Here is a 19,284-nt window from a genome sequence, read left to right as displayed (position 1 = left end):
CCGGTTTACCTGACACCCCGGTTCGAAAGCGCCGATTTGAGGTCTCACCCACTTCTGACAATTCTTATCCCAAGGCAGGTTATTTCCAACAACCTCTTAATCCGTCCAATTCGAATTATTAGGTGACACCTCCCTCATCCTCTGGCGAGTCAACAGCGACCCAACTTCCTCCTCTCAAAACTGTAGCTAGGTAAGTACTTAAACCCCTTCCTTCGATGTTTCCATGCTTTATATATTATGCTTAACTTTCGCATATTTTTCTATTGTAGAGCCAAAGCCAGACCCAGCAAAACGGCTCGGGTTATCAATCCACCCGAAGACCAAGTGGTTCTTGAACCGGAGCAAACAGTTGAACCGGAACAAATGGTTGAACCGGAGGGTCCAAATCCTGAAGCTACTTTTGATGAGCCACCCCCTCAAGATCATAATATTGATGAACAACCAGAAGTTAAAACTGTTGTGCCTGATGATGAACCGGCAGATCCAATCCGGGCTGATGATAGGTATTCTAGTCCTGTGAGAGCCACAGACACTCCATCAACTCCAGCAAGGACTGCTGGAGACAAAGAAGGCGATGTTATCATTACCGGTATGAGCCACAGCTCTCCTAGCCATCCTGTTATATTGGCGAAACATAGTGCCAAGGAAGAGCGCGCTGCCATGGAAAAATGCAAATGGAGTACCAGCTTGTGAAGCTACGCCCATCTCAGCGCTCAAGAACTCCACTCCGGTTTTCTAAACCGTTTGCACTCAAACCGTGATTATGAAGCCGGTTTAGTGAACTTGATGAAGGAACGCTATGAGGTATTTTCATCACTTTTCCTTTCTTAAATCCAAAGCTCAAGTATCATCCCAAGTAGCCCCCAAGGGCCGGTTTATGATGTTAATCATAAACCGGGACTTTGTAATATCTTAATCCTTGCATGCTAATCCTCCATATGTCAAGTCATTGTTGGCAACAAACCGGTACTTTATCATTGTATTCCTGTAGTTTTCATCGGTGTAGCCCCCAAGGGCCGGTTTATCTTTGCAAGGTAAACTGGGTCTTGAATCAATGCGTCAACTTTGAACAGATGTACATTAGCCCCCAAGTGTTAAGGATAATGTAGCGACCAGACCTCAAAGGTCTGATCTCTGTGAATCAGTGTCATCCCTGGATCAATAATGCTGACACACACAGTACTTGAAGGATTTATAACAGAGTAGCAATCACACACTTATTACATTGAATGTCTCAAAAGAGAACTTATTACAAAATAATATGGCTTAAGGCCATCTAATAATGATAACAGCGGAAGGCTTGGAAGATTAGTGAGTCCATCAATTCCAACGGCATCACTGAGTATAGAACCATGACCTAAGGCTCCTTACTCGTTGTCCAAAAAGTCTGCAACATGAACGTTGCACCCCGAAAACGGGTCAACACATGGAATATGCTGGCAATGTAACACATAGAAAATAGTGAACAGAAATAGGCTATACTACATGCATATATGGCTGGTGGAAAGCTCTATGGTTATAGTTTTGCGTAAAGCTAGTTTTTCCCTACTACAAATGAATAAATTTTATTTAACTATCATGGTGGTTGTTACACATTGAGAGCATAGACACCCTCTCAAACCCAATTAAACATCATCATTAAAATCCAACAAAATTAATTAAAGTCACATGATAATCCAAGTACTAGATACTCAAGACGTCCATAACCAGGGACACGGCTAACCATGACTAGTTTATACACTCTGCAGAGGTTCGTGCACTTTTCCCCACAAGACTCGATCTCCTACGTTGGGATTCTCGCACTACATGGTGTTTGAGAAACGGATGCCCGAGACATAGTCTTTCAGAAGCGCTAGGACCTTACGATCGGGTAGACCGTTGCACCTACTTTCCCCTACATCTACTAGTCTACCACTGTAAGAGTTCGCACGACTTAATCAACTATGCTAGAGCCCATAGTAGCTTGTGGCTACACACAGAAGTTTCTAGTATGAATAATCTCATGATCCCTTGGAGCCTGGGTGGCGGTCCATAAAGAAAAACAACAGGCAATCGCTGGAATACCCAGGTGCTTCAATCCACACAGATGTGTATTAAAGTTGGCACCTTAAGTTGAACCATTAATTAACATTCTCACATCTTTCATGGATACACTCAAACCCAAACCACATCTACATGCATAGCATGGCATAAGCAAACGTAGAAGTAACTCCCAGGGTTTGATAATAAAACAGGTAATAGGTACTACCTCATCTACTTCCCAAAACCCACATATTAATCAGATCCTATTCATGCAATGGCTTGAGGGTTGATCTAATGCAATAAAACCGGGTAGTAAAAGGTGTGATCAAAGTTTTACTTGCCTTGCTGATGATCCGTGAAGCCTAGAGATTCGAAGTAGCAAGTGGCGCACTCCGAGTACTCTATCGCAAACAAACAAGCATACTATAAGTACTCATCTAATGCACAGGTAAAACTCAAATAAGAGATCTAACCAGAAGGTTCGACTTAAGAACTCCGGTTTGCAAAAGAAACAAATCGAACGAAACAACGAAAGTCAAACGGCGAAAGAAAACAAGCTTCGATTACTAATCTGGACCTAAGTCAAATTTTACAGAAGCAAAAACTTGTTTGAGTTGGTTAAACGGAAAGAGGGTTTCGAGACGAAACTCTAGGCGCTTGAATCGCCTGATTCCGATAAACGAGCGAAAAGTTAAACTAAAACGAAAAACGGATCAGAAATCGCGATCAGAAATAATTGCGAAAAATACGAGAAAAAGAAAAACTGACGAACAGATTAACAAACGAACGTTCGTTATCTGAAACTAAACGGTGAACTCGTCCGTTAAAACGAACGAATGAGCCGCTTGCTAGATAAAAGAACAAATAAAACCGATCTAATAAAAATAAAAAAAATAAAAACTAGGGTTTTCAAGGAAAAACCGGATCGGTTTTCTCCAGAAAACCGGCGGCGAACGGCGCAGCTACCTCGTCGGACTCCGGCGGCTCAGGGCTCCAGCGGGGCGGGGCGGCGTCGGCGGCGCCGGCGGCGGGCGGCGCGGGCGTCGGCGGCGGCGGGCGCGGCAAGCAGCGGCGAGCGGCGGCTGCGGCGGCGAGCGGCGGCTGTGGGAGGCGGGGCGAGGCAAGGCAAGGTGGCGGGGTGAGGTAGCGGCGTGCGGGTATTTATGAGAGGAGGAGCGGCGCGGCTTGGGGAAGGGGCTGTCTCGGGAGGCGTGCTCCTCCCGGACTCGGGCGGCGGGTTCGCTCAGGACCCCGGTCCCGAGACGGTGCGGGAGACGGCGGCGGCGTGGGCTTGGCCCAGCTCGGCTGGGCCTTCGGCCCAGTCGGGCGCGCGAACAATTTTTTTAAACAATTCCGCCAAAACTAAGAAAAATTCTAGAAAATAAAATAAAATTCTAAAAATGCCAAAATAAATTTTCACCGCCTAAATAAAATATTTAGAACGGGATGAACTTTTTCTTGGCCCTGAAATGCAGTTTTGAAAAACGTGTAATTTTTCCTAAATTCAAATAAAACTAGCCAAAACTCCGAAATAAAATCTTATTTGATTTTTTTAAATACTCAATATTTCTTTATTTTGGGAAAGTCATTTTATTCCCTCTCTCATATTTCTATAATGAAAATAATTGAAGATAAAATAAATAAAATCAAATGATCCTATCTTCAAAATTTGAGAAAACTCAAATATGAAAATAACGAAACCCCCAATTCTCTCAGTGGGTCCTTGAGTTGCATAGAATTTCTGGATCAGGCCAAAAGCAGATAAAAATATGATATGCAGTGATGATCTAATGTATAACATTCCAAATTGAAAATTTGGGATGTTACAAACCTACCCCCCTTAAGATGAATCTCGCCCTCGAGATTCGGGTTGGCTAGAAATTGGTGAGAGTGGTCCTTAAGCAGATCTTCCTCTCACTCCCAGGTGGCTTCATCCTCGGTGTGGTGGCTCCACTGAACATTGCAAAACTTGATAACCTTGCTGCAGGTGACTCGGCTGGCATACTCGAGAATCTTGACTGGTTTCTCATAGGTCAAATCACTATCCAACTGAATCGCTTCCAGCGGCACTGTATCTCTCAGCGGTATATCCGCCATCTCTGCGTGGCACTTCTTCAACTGGGAAACGTGGAACACGTCGTGAACTCCCGACAATCCCTCAGGTAATTCTAATTTATAAGCAACTTCTCCCATGCGTTCCAAAACTCTGTATGGTCTCACAAAACGTGGCGCTAACTTTCCCTTAACTCCAAAGCGCTTAACTCCTCGAAGTGGAGATACACGAAGATAAACTCTATCTCCGGCTTCGTAAACTATCTCCTTGCTTTTAGAATCTGCATAGCTCTTCTTCCTGGACTGGGCTACCTTGAGCCTATCGTGAATCAATTTCACCTTCTGTTCAGACTCCTTAATCAAATCTGTTCCAAATAACTGGTGGTCTCCAACTTTGTCCCACGACAATGGTGTTCTACACCTTCTTCCATACAAGGCTTCAAAAGGGGCCATCTTCAAAATGGATTGATAAATGTTGTTGTAAGAGAACTCTGCATATGGCAAGTTGTTATCCCAACTAGATCCATAATCTAGCGCACGAGCTCTCAGCATATCCTCCAAAATCTGATTGACTCTCTCGGTCTGTCCATCGTCTGCGGATGAAAAGTTGTACTGAACTCTAGTCTGGTACCCAAAGTTTCGTGCAACTGATTCCAGAAATTTGAGGAAAACCAAGTTCCTCTATCTGATACAATGCTCCTCGGAACTCCATGCAGACATATGATCCTGGTAATATATATCTTTGCCAACTTAGCACTGGTGTAAGTGGTCTTCACTGGGATGAAATGAGCTACCTTCGTCAAGCGATCGATTACAACTCATATCGAGTCATAGCCGGAACGGGTCCTGGGTAATCCCGTGATAAAATCCATGCCTAGCTTATCCCACTTCCATTCGGGTATCAGCAATGGCTGTAGCAACCCTACTGGCTTCAGATGCTCTGCCTTTACTGTCTGACATACATCACAAACTGCTACATACTCTGCAATATCCTTCTTCATTCCAGTCCACCAGAGAGTGTATTTCAAATCCAAATACATCTTGGTATTTCCTGGGTGAATCGAGTACGGCGAATCATGGGCCTCTTGCAGAATTAACTTCCTGATCTCTGGGTCATTAGGCAAATAAACGCGGTCCTCAAACCATAAGGTATCGTGTTCATCCTCACGAAATCCTTTAACTTTTCCCTTGCTCATCTTCTCCTTTATGGTGGAAATCTCCTTGTCGGTCTTATGAGCTTCTCTGATCTTATCCATCAGAGTAGACTGACTCTCCAATGCTACTACATAGCCTCTTGGAACTATCTCCAAACATAGCTCACGAAGATCCTCGGCTAACTCCTTTGGTAACTCTCCGGTCATTAGTGTGTTGACATGGCTCTTGCGGCTCAACGCGTCAGCTACTACGTTAGCCTTTTCGGGATGATAATGTAAACTCATATCATAATCCTTGATGAGCTCCAACCATCTCCTTTGCCTGAGATTCAACTCCTTTTGTGTGAAGATGTATTTAAAACTTTTGTGATCCGTGTACACCTCACAATGGTTTCCGATGAGAAACTGTCTCCACGTCTTTAATGCGTGCACTATGGTTGCTAACTCCAAGTCGTGTGTAGCATAATTCAATTCAAGGGGCTTAAGCTGTCGTGAGGCATATGAAACAACTCTTCCCTCCTGCATAAGCACTGCTCCAAGTCCTCGTCGTGAAGCGTTGCAATATACTTCATAATCCTTGCGCTGATCTGGCAGAATCAACATTGCGATGTAACCAAACGTTTCTTCAACTCCTGGAAACTGGCCTCACATTCTTCAGTCCATTTGAACTTTGTATCCTTCTTCAACAATTCCTTCATAGGTTTTGCAATTTTCGAGAAATTTTCAATGAACCTCCGGTAGTATCCTGCAAGTCCAAGAAAACTCCGGATCTCTCCAACTGTTGTTGGGGCTTCCCAATTTGTCACAGTGACAACCTTGGTGGGATCTACGGCTATTCCTTCTCCGGATATAACATGTCCGAGGAATCCCACTTCCTTCAACCAAAACTCACATTTGCTGAACTTGGCATATAACTAATGTTCTCTGAGCTTACCAAGTACCAAACGCAAATGTTCTTTATGTTCTTCTTCATTCTTCGAGTAAACCAGTATATCATCAATGAACACTACGACGAACTTATCCAAAAACTCCATAAACACTTTGTTCATCATGTTCATAAAGTAATCAGGTGCGTTAGTCAGGCCAAATGACATAACGGTATACTCATACAGCCCATACCTTGTGGTAAAAGCTGTCTTAGGTATGTCTTGCTCTCGAATCTTCAACTGGTGGTATCCTGATTGCAAATCGATCTTGGAAAATACCTTAGCTCCTTGCAATTGGTCAAAAAATCATTTATCATCAAAAGTGGGTACTTATTCTTGATCATCACCTCATTCAATCCTCGATAATCAACAACCATTCTTAATGATCCATCCTTCTTTTCCACTAGAAGTACTGGTGATCCCCAAGGTGACGAACTTGGGCGAATATATCCCTTATCCAGTAACTCCTTAATCTGCTTCTTAATCTCCTCCAAATCCTTTGCAGGCATTCTATACGGTCTCTTAGATATTGGTCCTGTGCCTGGCAAAAGCTCAATCAAAAATTCAATGTCTCTATCCGGTGGCATACCTGGCAACTCCTCTAGAAATACATCCAGCAAATCCTTTACCACCAGTACCTCCTCCTGTACAACTCCTGATAAGGAATTTACTTGAGTCCTATTCGGCACATGTCGTGATACATACTTGATCCTTCTTCCCTCTAGGGTGGTAAGCAAAATCGACTTACTGGCGCAATCGATGTTTCCTCCATACATCGATAGCCAATCCATACCTAGAATTACATCCAAACCTTGTGATTCCAAAATGATTAAATCCGAGGGAAACACATGCCTACCTATACTCAATGGCACTTGAAAACATCCTTTACTGGCCATATACTCCACTCCTGGTGAGCTTACTAACATATGTGTTCTAAGAACCTTGGTGGGCAGTTTATACTTATCCACAAATCCCCTTGATATGTATGAATGCGATGCACCAGTATCAAAAAGAACGATTGCAGTAAATGACTTAACCAAAAACTTACCTATTACTGCATCTGGCTGGGCTTCAACCTCCTCCACATTAACGTGGTTCACCTGTCCCCTGTTGAAAGGGTTCGGCTTCTTCCCAGAGTTTCCATTGGCATTTCCATTCTGGGCTTCAGGACATTCATTAGCATAATGTCCGGTCTTCTGACACTTATAACAACTGGCTTGGCTTAGGTCTCTCTTGGCTGGGGTTGATGGGTTGGTACGATTCTGACCGTTGCTACCCACATTCCCATTACCATTCTTGGGGCCATTATGATTATGCGAACTCCCTCCTCCATGGGTATGCTAAAAATGTCCTCCCATTTTCGGGGTAAATTGTGGCTTCTGCTGAGCTCCTAAATTGTATTTCCCTTGTCCATACTTCCTCTTGCGGTTCTCAATCTGTTGCTGCTTCCCTTCAATCATAAGAGCACGATCTACCAACTCCTGGTAGTTGTTGAAAGTTGCTACCATCAACTGCATACTCAACTCATCATTCTGTCCTTCCAGAAACTTCTCCTGCTTAGCTGCATCCGTAGCAACGTCATCCGGGGCATAACGTGCTAACTTACTAAAGTCATCCACGTATTGGCCAACTGTCCGTCCTCCTTGGCGCAAGTTGCGAAACTCACGCTTCTTCATGGCCATAGCTCCTGCTGAAACATGGGCTGTACGGAAAGCCTGCTGAAATTGGTCCCATGTCACTGTGGCTATAGGGTAGGTGACAGTGTAATTCTCCCACCATGATGCTGATGGTCCATTCAACTGATGTGCGGCAAAACGCACCTTCTCAGCGTCATTACATCCTGTAGTGGTTAATTCCCTTCCAATCTTGTGGAGCGAATCATCTGCTACTATAGGCTCGGTGATACTGGAGAACACCGGCAGATTCAGTCTAAGGAAACGGGTTAAGTGATCAACAGGTGGTGGTGGTGGTGGGTTGTTGTTGTTGTTCCCCTGATTCTGATTCTGGACTAGCAACTGCATCAACGCATTCTGCTGCTTGATCAACTAAGTGAGCTCCGGTGGAAATGCAAATCCATTGTCACGTCTCGGAGGCATCTTATGGGTTTAGAGGGGAGAGATTAGAATAGAATGAGGTCTAATGAGAAAACACTACCCATATGCACATGAGACAAACACAAACATTTCACTCACTCAATCAATCAAGTCATACAATCGGTCTAACTATCGCAAAAGTGCTCGGACTACTCTATTTACATGGTGGAATACTACTACTGATGTGGTGGTCTACTAGAAATATTCCTCGGTTGCAGACTCCATGATATCTGCTCTAGCTTCGTCTTCATAGTCATCATCTCTTAGGTCAGAGTCGGTGTCGTCGATGATGATGTAGTCTTCCGGGGGAATCTCCTTGGGTTCTTCGTCTTCTTCTACTGGTGTGGGGTCTCCCATGAATATTCTGATCGTCTTAATCAGGTCATCATTCTTCTCCACTAGTACGGTGATTTCCTCCTCATAATCTTCACGTGTAGCCTTGAGTTCTTCCTCCAGCTCCATGATTCTTGTCATCGCCTTCTTCAGATCTATCATGCCTGCTCACATCTGGTTCTCCTAACGTCGAATGTGCTGGTTTAACTCTTGGATAAAAGCTGCGATTGATCTATCCTTCCTGGTGCTGATCATCTCCCATTGCTCATCTCAACGCCCAAAAATCTGGTAGATAGTATCCTTGAGATCATTGCGGTAAAATTCTCCAATACGTCCCATGGCGATGTGGGCTGCCATGCTCTTTCCTCGACTCCAGGTTGGTGCATCAAAGGAAAACTCTATGAGCTCGGTGACTGGCACGAACGTCCTTCCTGGGACTTGAACTTGAATCATCCAGCGTTCCTCTTCTGGTAAAGTGGCGTTGTAGGCCTCGTTGAAGCTTGGTACTCCGATATTCAGGTACTTAGTGACTTCCTTCAGGTGGCGTCCAAAGGGTGTATCTTCATCCGATTGCGTGAACTTGTTCCTTGCATCCGCCATCCTAAAAGAGTAGAAAAGATGAGAAGTCAGAAATGAGAAGAGAATACTGATCTAGGTCTTTATCTTAGTGGTCATGTCCTACAGTCAGCGTGTGCTCTGATACCATCTTGTAGCGACCAGACCTCAAACAGTCCGATCTCTGTGCATTAGTGTCATCCGTGGAACAGTAATGCTGACACGCACAGTACTTGAAGGATTTATAACAGAGTAGCAATCACACACTTATTACATCGAATGTCTCAAAAGATAACTTATTACAAAATAATATGGCTTAAGGCCATCTAATAACGATAACAGTGGAAGGCATGGAAGATAAGTGAGTCCATCAACTCCAACGACATCACTGAGTATAGAGCCACGACCTAAGGCTCCTTACTCGTCGTTTGAAAAGTCTGCAACATGAATGTTGCAGCCCAAAAACGGGTCAGCACATGGAATATGCTGGCAATGTAACACATAGAAAGTAGTGAACAGAAATAAGCTATACTACATGCATATATGGCTGGTGGAAAGCTCTATGGTTATAGTTTTGCGTAAAGCCAGTTTTTCCCTACTGCAAATGAATAAATTTTATTTAACTATCATGGTGGTTGTTAAACATTGAGAGCGTAGGCACCCTCTGAATCCCAATTAAACATCATCATTAAAACCTAACAAAAATAATTAAAGTCACATGATGAGATTCACATGATAATCCAAGTACTAGATACTCAAGACGTCCATAACCGGGGACACGGCTAACCATGATTAGTTTATACACTCTGCAGAGGTTTGTGCACTTTCCCCCACAAGACTCGATCTCCTCCATTGGGATTCTCGCACTACATGGCGTTTGAGAAACGGATGACCGAGACATAGTCTTTCATAAGCGCTAGCACCTTACGATCGGGTAGACCGTTACACCTACTTTCCCCTACATCTGTTAGTCTACCATTGTAAGAGTTCGCACGACTTAATCAACTATGCTAGAGCCCATAGTAGCTTGTGGCTGCACACGGAAGTTTCTAGTATGAATAATCTCGTGATCCCTTGGAGCCTGGGTGGCGGTCCATAAAGAAAAACAACAGGCAATCGCTGGAATACCCAGGTGCCTCAATCCACCCAGATGTGTATTAAAGTTGCCACCTTAAGTTGAACCATTAATTAACATTCTCACATATGTCATGGATACACTAAAACCCAATCCACGTCTACAAGCATAGCATGGCATAAACAAACATAGAAGTAACTCCCAGGGTTTGATAATAAAACAGGTAATAGGTACTACCTCATCTACTTCCCAAACCCACATATTAATCAGATCCTATTCATGCAATGGCTTGAGGGTTGATCTAATGCAATAAAACTGGGTAGTAAAAGGTATGATCAAAGTGTTACTTGCCTTGCTGATGATCCGCGAAACCTAGAGATTCGAAGTAGCAAGCGGCGCACTCCGGGAACTCTATCGCAAACAAACAAACAAACAAGCATAATATAAGTACTCATCTAATGCACAGGTAAAACTCAAATAGGAGATCTAACCAGAAGGTTCAACTTAAGAACTCCGGTTTGCAAAAGAAACAAATTGAACGAAACAATGAAAGTCAAACGGCGAAAGAAAACAAGCTTCAATTACTAATCTGGACCTAAGTCAAATTTTACAGAAGCAAAAACTTATTTGAGTTGGTTAAACGGAAAGAGGGTTTCGAGATGAAACTCTAGGCGCTTGAATTGCCTGATTCCATAAACGAGCGAAAAGTTAAACTAAAACGAAAATTGGATCAGAAATCGCGATCAGAAATAATCGCAGAAAATCCGAGAAAAAGAAAAACCGAGGAATAGATTAACGAATGAACGTTCGTTATCTGAAACTAAACGGTGAACTCGTCCGTTAAAATGAACGAACGAGCGAATGCTCGCTAGATAAAAGAACCGATAAAACCGATCTAATAAAAAACTAGGGTTTTCAAGGAAAAATCGGGTCGGTTTTCTCTGGAAAACCGGCGGCGAACGGCGGGGCGGGGTGGCGTCGGCGGCGGAGGGCGCGGCTAGCGGCGGCGAGCGGCGGCTGCGGGAGGCGGGGCGGGGCGAGGCGAGGTGGCGGTGGGTGGGTATTTATGAAAGAGGGGGCGGCGCGGCTTGGGGAAGGGGCTGCTCGGGAGGCGTGCTCCTCCCGGACTCGGGCGGCGGCGGCGGCTTCGCTCGGGACTCCGGTCCCGAGCAGGTGCGGGAGACAGCGGCGGCGCGGACTTGGCCCGGCTCGGCTGGGCCTTCGGCCTAGTCGAGCGCGCGAACAGTTTTTTTTAAAAACAATTCCGCCGAAAATAAGAAAAATTCTAGAAAATAAAATAAAATTCTAATAATGCCAAAATAAATTTTCACTGCCTAAATAAAATATTTAGCACGAGATGAACATTTTCTTGGCCCTGAAATTCAGTTTTGAAAAATGTGCAATTTTTCCTAAATTCAAATAAAAGTAGGCAAAACTCTAAAATAAAATCTTATTTGATTTTTTTAAAATCCTCAATATTTCTTTATTTTTGGAAAGTCATTTTATTCCCTCTCTAATATTTCTATAATGAAAATAATTGAAGATAAAATAAATAAAATCAAATGATCCTATCTTCAAAATTTGAAAAAACTCAAATATGAAAATAACGAAACCCCCAACTCTCTCCGTGGGTCCTTGAGTTGCGTAGAATTTCTGGATCAGGCCAAAAGCAGATAAAAATATGATATGCAGTGATGATCTAATGTATAACATTCTAAATTGAAAACTTGGGATATTACAGATAATGCTTGCATTGTACTTGAGACTTGTGAAAAATATGTTGATGATAGAGCAAATAGGCATTAGCCCCCAAGTACAAAGTGCATAACTCGCTATACGCTTGGTTCTTCATAACCTGTTTTGATGACATACCTCACCTTTGTAGGCTGAGCTGAGTAAAAAGGATGCTCAAACCGCAGACCTTCAGGAGAACGTCAAATCTCAGCAAGCAGAGGCTTCCAAGGCCAAGGAGGAGTTAACAAATGCCCTAGCAGCCATGGAAAGGCTAAAAGAGACCTTCAACAAAGAGTGTGCAGACTGGGAGACAGAAAAAGCCGGCTTGACAAAAAAGGTGTCTAACTCATAATATCTTATCAATGATTGGTTTACTGATGTTTAACCATGACAGGGACCCGCATTGCTCACCAGGACACTGACATGCGGATGAAGCTTAAAGCGGCCTACACCTTGATAGAACAGCTGTTCTCTAGATCCCAGCAAGCCATTTGCACTGTAGCTTATAACAAGCCTCCGCCATCGCTGATAAAAGAAACTATTGAAAAGCTGGCCATGCTACCTGCCCGGATCAATGAACTGAAGAGATCAGCCGCAAGATCAGGAGCGCTGACCGTGCTAATCCGGGCCAAGGCGTGGATTCCGGATCTTGAACTGACAGATATCACCAAAGGGTATCCTGGTGTGAAAGAAGATGGCTCAGACTTCAATAATGATGATCTCGGAAGGCTGACAAAGGAGATGCGACCGATAGCAAGCAAATTGGCGGAGGACATAGATCTATCTCATTTTCAACCGATTTATGATGCTGAGTGAAAAAGACAGCCTGCGTTGATCCATAATGTTGAAGATCTCGTGCCACCAATCCGTAAGCATACTTACGCTCCTGACATTGACCCCTCCAATCTTATCCATGAAGAGGCCGTTTTTCAAGCCTTAACAGGAATCGATTGGTCAATGGTTGATTTCCAACGTCTAGGGAGGGATGAAGAGAATGTGACCACGCAAGATGAACCTCAATCGTCAAGCCGTCCCAATGAGGAATCCTAAACCGGTGGTCAGTTTAACAGTTGCAGTTTTCCACTCTTTCAAAACAATTGTTCAATTTGGGCTGTTTAAAGCACCTTGTAATAGGATAGCATGAACACCTTTATCTTCCATGCCATCGAGCATGTTTGTTTTGCTTGATACCTAAAAACTTGTTCTGCCTTTGGGATCTATTTATGCATAGTCCATTATGATTTGTGTTCCTGCATATAAGAACTTTGAAAGTGTCCTAGTGGTTTACCACTTGATGGGTCATGATGCCCAAAAAATATTGATGATTCCTAGTGGTTTGTATAGTAAGGGTGAAAAACACCAATCCGGAGTATTGATGATTCCTTGCCCTCTTGCTAGTTCATATAAAAATCAAGCCGAGCTATAATAGCCGCTGATTCGTTCGTATAATGCTGGTGACCTGTAGCCAAAACTAGACCGGAGCAATTTTCTGCCGGTTTAGAACTAATTATGTACTGACAACTGAGCGTTGAAAGCCATGCCGGGTTGTAATAAACATCGGCTTATCAGAAATATTCATAAATCCCTTATCAAAAAATATTAAAAATAGCAAATCAAAAAAGGAAATATACAAGGCTTTTCATGGGCTGCCAAGCCCTAAATCGAAGCTTTTCATGGGCTGCCAGGCCGCTGAGTTAAACCATTTTGCAAAGCCTTTTAAGATGGACCTCAATCTTTAACCAATCACCGTTTTAACTTTGACAAGTTCAGGGTCCATGAGATTGACTTGTCAAACGTTCGATGGGTCATATCAGGTTTACCTAGACGGAGTGGCTTACTTAAAGAGGCAGGATAACCCGGGGTTTTAGGTGAATACACCTAGCTTACAAGCCTAGATTGATAGCCTATTACAAGGGCGCAAGCTCGTTGTTCTTTGAGAAGCAAGGAGCGCCCAGGTAATATTTGAGTTGTGCTCAGTGGTTACCTATGTTCGAGTTGTGCTTGATGCAACAGGCTCTCTTTGGTTCCACATAATTTTCTTTTGGCTTTAAGCCTATCAAGAGGTGTGGCTATGGTGTGAAGACAACCAAGCCCCCTAGTGATATCCCTTTTTAGTTTTAAACCGATCAAGAGGTGTAGCTATGGTGTGAAGACAACCAAGCCCCCTAGTGACTTCCTTTTTATCTGCGTGGCCTTATGGGTCGGGTTAATCAAACTCCGCTTTGTCAGTATAAGCCCCTATGGAACCACACATGATGTAACAAAGAGCAGAGACCCCGCTTTAGCCGAGGCTCCGGTTTTATATAATATACACATTGTCATAAGTATGTACATAAGAAGAGCCTGTGGCTCAAGTATAGTAAGGCCGAAGAAGGGCTACATTCCACGGCCGCTTAGTCTCCTCCTCCGATTTACATGAGTCTTTGTGCTCTCGAACATCGATAAGGTAGTATGACCCATTGTGTAGGTTTTTGCTGACCACAAAAGGTCCTTCCCAAGCTGGGGATAACTTGTGCATATCAGTTTGATCCTGGATGAGCCGGAGCACCACATCACCCTCTTGAAAAGTTCTGTTTTTAACCCGGCAGCTGTGATAACGTCAGAGATCTTGTTGATAAATCGCCGAACGTGACGCTGCGAGATCACACTCCTCATCTAACAGGTCCAGTGAGTCCTAGCATGCCTTCTCATTGTCAGCTTCAACATAAGCCGCCACACGGAGCGAGTCATGACGGATGTCACTAGGAAGAACCGCCTCTACTCCATAAACCATGAAGAAAGGTGTATAACCCGTCATTCTGTTTGGTGTGGTGTTGATACTCCATAACACAGAAGGTAACTCCTCCACCCAACAACCCGGTGTCCGCTTTAAAGGAACCATAAGCTGGGGTTTGATACCTCTTAATATTTCTTGATCTACCCTCTCAGCTTGACCAGTAGACTGGGGGTGAGCAACTGACGCTATATCAAGCCGGATGTGCTCAAGTTGACAAAATTCCTCCATCTCACCCTTAGACAGATTAGTACCATTAGCCGTGATAATGTTGTGTGGAAAGCCAAACTGGAAGATCACCTTCTTGATGAATTGGACCGCCGTGGCTGCATCACACTTACTGACTGGCTCTGCCTCTACCCACTTGGTAAACTTGTCAACCGCCACCAACAGGTGGGTCTTCTTGTCCTTGGATCTTTTAAAGGGTCCAACCATATCAAGCACCCAAGTTGCAAACGGCCAAGTGATTGGAATCATTCTCAACTCCTGAGCCGGAACATGAGCGCGGCGTGCAAATTTTTGGCAACCGTCACACCTTTTGACTAAATCCTCAGCATCAACATGAGTTGTCAACCAATAGAAGCCGTGATGAAAAGCCTTAGCCACCAAGTATTTTGAACTGGCGTGATGACCACAATCTCCTTCGTGGATTTCTCGCAAAATCTCACAACCCTCTTGAGGAGACACACAATGCTGAATTGCTCCTGTAACGCTGTAATGATGTAACTCCCCATTGATAATGGTCATTGACTTGGATCGCCGGATTATCTACCGGACCAAGGTTTCATCCTCCGGTACTCGCCCCGGTTCATGTAAGCCAAGTATGGGACTGTCCAATCCGGTGTAACATGCAAAGCCGCCACCAACTGGGCCTTCGGGTCAGGACTAGCCAACTCCTCCTCTGTTGGTATCTTGACCGACTGATTATGTAGTACGTCGAGGAAGACATTAGGTGGGACCGGTTTACGTTGAGAACCTAGGCGACTTAAAGCGTCTGCCGCTTCATTATTTCTCCGGTCTATATGGTCAACTTGATAACCCTTGAAATGACCAGCCACTATGTCCACCTCTCGTTGATATGCAGCCATGAGTGGTCCTTAGAATCCCAAGTGCCAGACACCTGTTGAGCCACCAGGTCCGAGTCACCGAAGCACTTAACTCAACTTAAGTTCATCTCCTTAGCCATCCGAAGACCGTGGAGTAAGGCCTCGTACTCAGCTGCATTGTTAGTGCAAGGGAACATTAGACGAAGAACATAACAAAACTTGTCACCTCGTCGGGAAGTTAATATGACTCCAGCCCCCGAGCCCTCCAATTGCCTGGATCCATCAAAGTGAATAGTCCAATAAGTGTTGTCTGGCTTTTCCTCTGGTGCCTGCAACTCTGTCCAATCATTGATGAAGTCCATGAGTGCTTGAGATTTAATCACTGTGCGAGGTGTATACTTGAGCCCGTGAGGTCCAAGCTCAATAGCCCACTTGGCAATCCGGCCAGTCGCCTCTCTGTTTTGTATGATATCTCCCAAAGGGGATGAACTAACCACTGTGATAGCGTGGCCCTGAAAATAGTGCTTGAGCTTCCGGCTTGCCATAAAAACTGCATACACCAGCTTCTGCCAATGCGGATACCTCTTCTTTGATTCGATAAGCACCTCACTGATATAACATATAATAAACCGGTCATTGAACCGGATACTCCTTTCTAGCCTCCTTGCGTTCCACAACTATAGCCACACTGACAGCCCGGGCATTAGCAGCCACATATAGCAGTACAGGCTCTTTATCGATCGGAGCCGCAAGAACAGGTGGTTCAGCTAACTATCTCTCCAAATCCTCAAACGCTTTATCAGCCGCATCACTCCAGACAAAATCATCCGTTTTCTTTAGCATCTGATATAAAGGGATAGCCTTCTCCCCGAGACGACTAATAAACCGGCTCAAAGCTGCAATCCGGCCCACCAGACGCTGAACATCATTGATACATGCTGGATTAGCTAGAGGGATGATAGCTGTAATCTTCTCCGGTTTAGCCTCAATCCCCCTGTTCGACACCAGAAAACCCAGGAGCTTGCCTGGTGGAACACCAAAGACACATTTGTCTAGATTAAGCATCATTTTATAAACCCGGAGGTTGTCAAAGGTTTCTCTCAAATCTTCTATCAATGTTCCCCCTTCCTGGACTTCACTACAATATCATCCACATATGCATGAACATTGCGCCCAATCTGTTTATGAAGACAGTTCCGAACACAGCGTTGGTAAGTCGCCTGGGCACTTATGAGCCCAAAGGGCATAGAGACATAGCAGAAGGATCCAAAGGGAGTTATAAAAGTTGTCTTCTCCTGGTCCTTAACTGCCATTTTGATCCGATGATAACCAGAATAAGCATCCAGAAAACACAAACGGTCACAACCCGCCGTAGCATCAATAATCTGGTCAATACGAGGGAGGGCAAAGGGATCAGCCGGATAAGCCTTGTTCAAGTCTATGTAGTCCACACACATACGCCAAGTGCCATTTTTCTGAAGGACTAGCACCGGATTAGCTAGCCACTCCGGGTGAAAGACCTCCACGATAAACCCTGCGGCCAATAGCCGAGCTACCTCCTCACCAATAGCCTTACGCCTTTCTTCGTTGAAGCAGCGGAGAAACTGCCTGACCGGTTTGAATTTAGGATCGATATTAAGAGTGTGCTCAGTGAATTCCCTCGGTACACCTGGCATGTCAGAAGGCTTCCATGCAAAGATGCCCCGGTTCTCACGGATGAACTCGATGAGCGCGCTTTCCTATTTGGGATCCAAGTTAGCGCTGATGCTGAACTGCTTGGATGAATGACCAGGAACAAACTCAACCATCTTAGTGTCTGTAGCTGATTTAAACTTCAACGCCGGATCGTGCTCTGTAGTTGGTTTTTTCAAAGAAGTCATGTCTGTCGGATCAACCTTGTCTTTATAAAACTTGAGCTCCTCTGTGGCACAAACCGACTCAGCATAAGCCGCATCACCCTCTTCACACTCTGATACGTCTCCAACGTATCTATAATTTTTGATTGCTCCATGCTATATTATCTACTGTTTTGGATGTTTATGGGCTTTATTATACACTTTTATATCATTTTCTGGGACTAACCTATTAACCCAGAGCCCAGTGCCAGTGCCAGTTTCTGTTTTTACCTTATTTTAGAATATCGCAGAAAAGGAAAACCAAACGGAGTCCAATTGACCTGAAACTTCACGGAACTTATTTTTGGATCAGAAGAAGCCCAGAAGACTTGGAGTGCACGTTAGGGGATCTACGAGGAGGCCACGAGGCAGGGGGCGCGCCCACCCCCCTAGGCGCGCCCTCCACCCTCATGGGCCCCTCGTGGCCCCTTGACGTACTTCTTCCGCCTATATATCTCCATATACCCTAAAACGATCGGGGAGCACAATAGATCGGGAGTTCCGCCGCCAGAAGCCTCCGTAGCCACCGAAAGCCAATCTCGACCCGTTCCGGCACCCTGCCGGAGGGGCAATCCCTCTCCGGTGGCCATCTTCATCATCCCGGTGCTCTCCATGACGAGGAGGGAGTAGTTCTCCCTCAGGGCTGAGGGTATGTACCAGTAGCTATGAGTTTGATCTCTCTCTCTCTAACGTGTTCTTGATTTGGCACGATCTTGATGTATCGCGAGCTTTGCTATTATAGTTGGATCTTATGTTTCTTCTCCCCCTCTGCTCTCTTGTAATGGATTGAGTTTCCCCTTAGAAGTTATCTTATCGGATTGAGTCTTTAAAGATTTGAGAACACTTGATCTATGTCTTGCCGTGTGTATCTATGGTGACAATGGGATATCACGTGATTCACTTGATGTATGTTTTGGTGACCAACTTGCGAGTTCCGCCCATGAACCTATGCATAGGGGTTGGCCCTCTTTGAGGTTCTATGTGTTGGTTGAATAGATGAATCTGAGATTGTGTGACGCATATCGTATAATCATACCCACGGATACTTGAGGTGACATTGGAGTATCTAGGTGACATTAGGGTTTTGGTTGATTTGTGTCTTAAGGTGTTATTCTAGTACAAACTCTAGGGCAGTTTGTGACACTTATAGGAATAGCCCAACGGATTGATTGGAAAGAATAATTTTGAGGTGGTTTCGTACCCTACATAATCTCTTCGTTTGTTCTCTGCTATTAGTGACTTTGGAGTGACTCTTTGTTGCATGTTGAGGGATAGTTATGTGATCCAATTATGTTAGTATTGTCGAGAGGACTTGCACTAGCGAAAGTATGAACTCTAGGCCTTGTTTCAACGTATTGCAAAACCGTTTACGCTCACTTTTATCATTAGTTACCTTGCTGTTTTTATATTTTCAGATTACAAATACCTTTATCTACCATCCATATAACACTTGTATCACCATCTCTTCGCCGGACTAGTGCACCTATACAATTTACCATTGTATTGGGTGTGTTGGGGACACAAGAGACTCTTTGTTATTTGGTTGCAAGGTTGCTTGAGAGAGACCATCTTCATCCTACGCCTCCCACAGATTTATAAACCTTAGGTCATCCACTTGAGGGAAAT

Source organism: Triticum aestivum, chromosome 4A (assembly GCF_018294505.1).
Source record: "Triticum aestivum cultivar Chinese Spring chromosome 4A, IWGSC CS RefSeq v2.1, whole genome shotgun sequence".
NCBI classification, from domain to species: Eukaryota; Viridiplantae; Streptophyta; class Magnoliopsida; order Poales; family Poaceae; genus Triticum; species Triticum aestivum.
Note: the sequence above shows the minus strand (reverse complement) of the source record.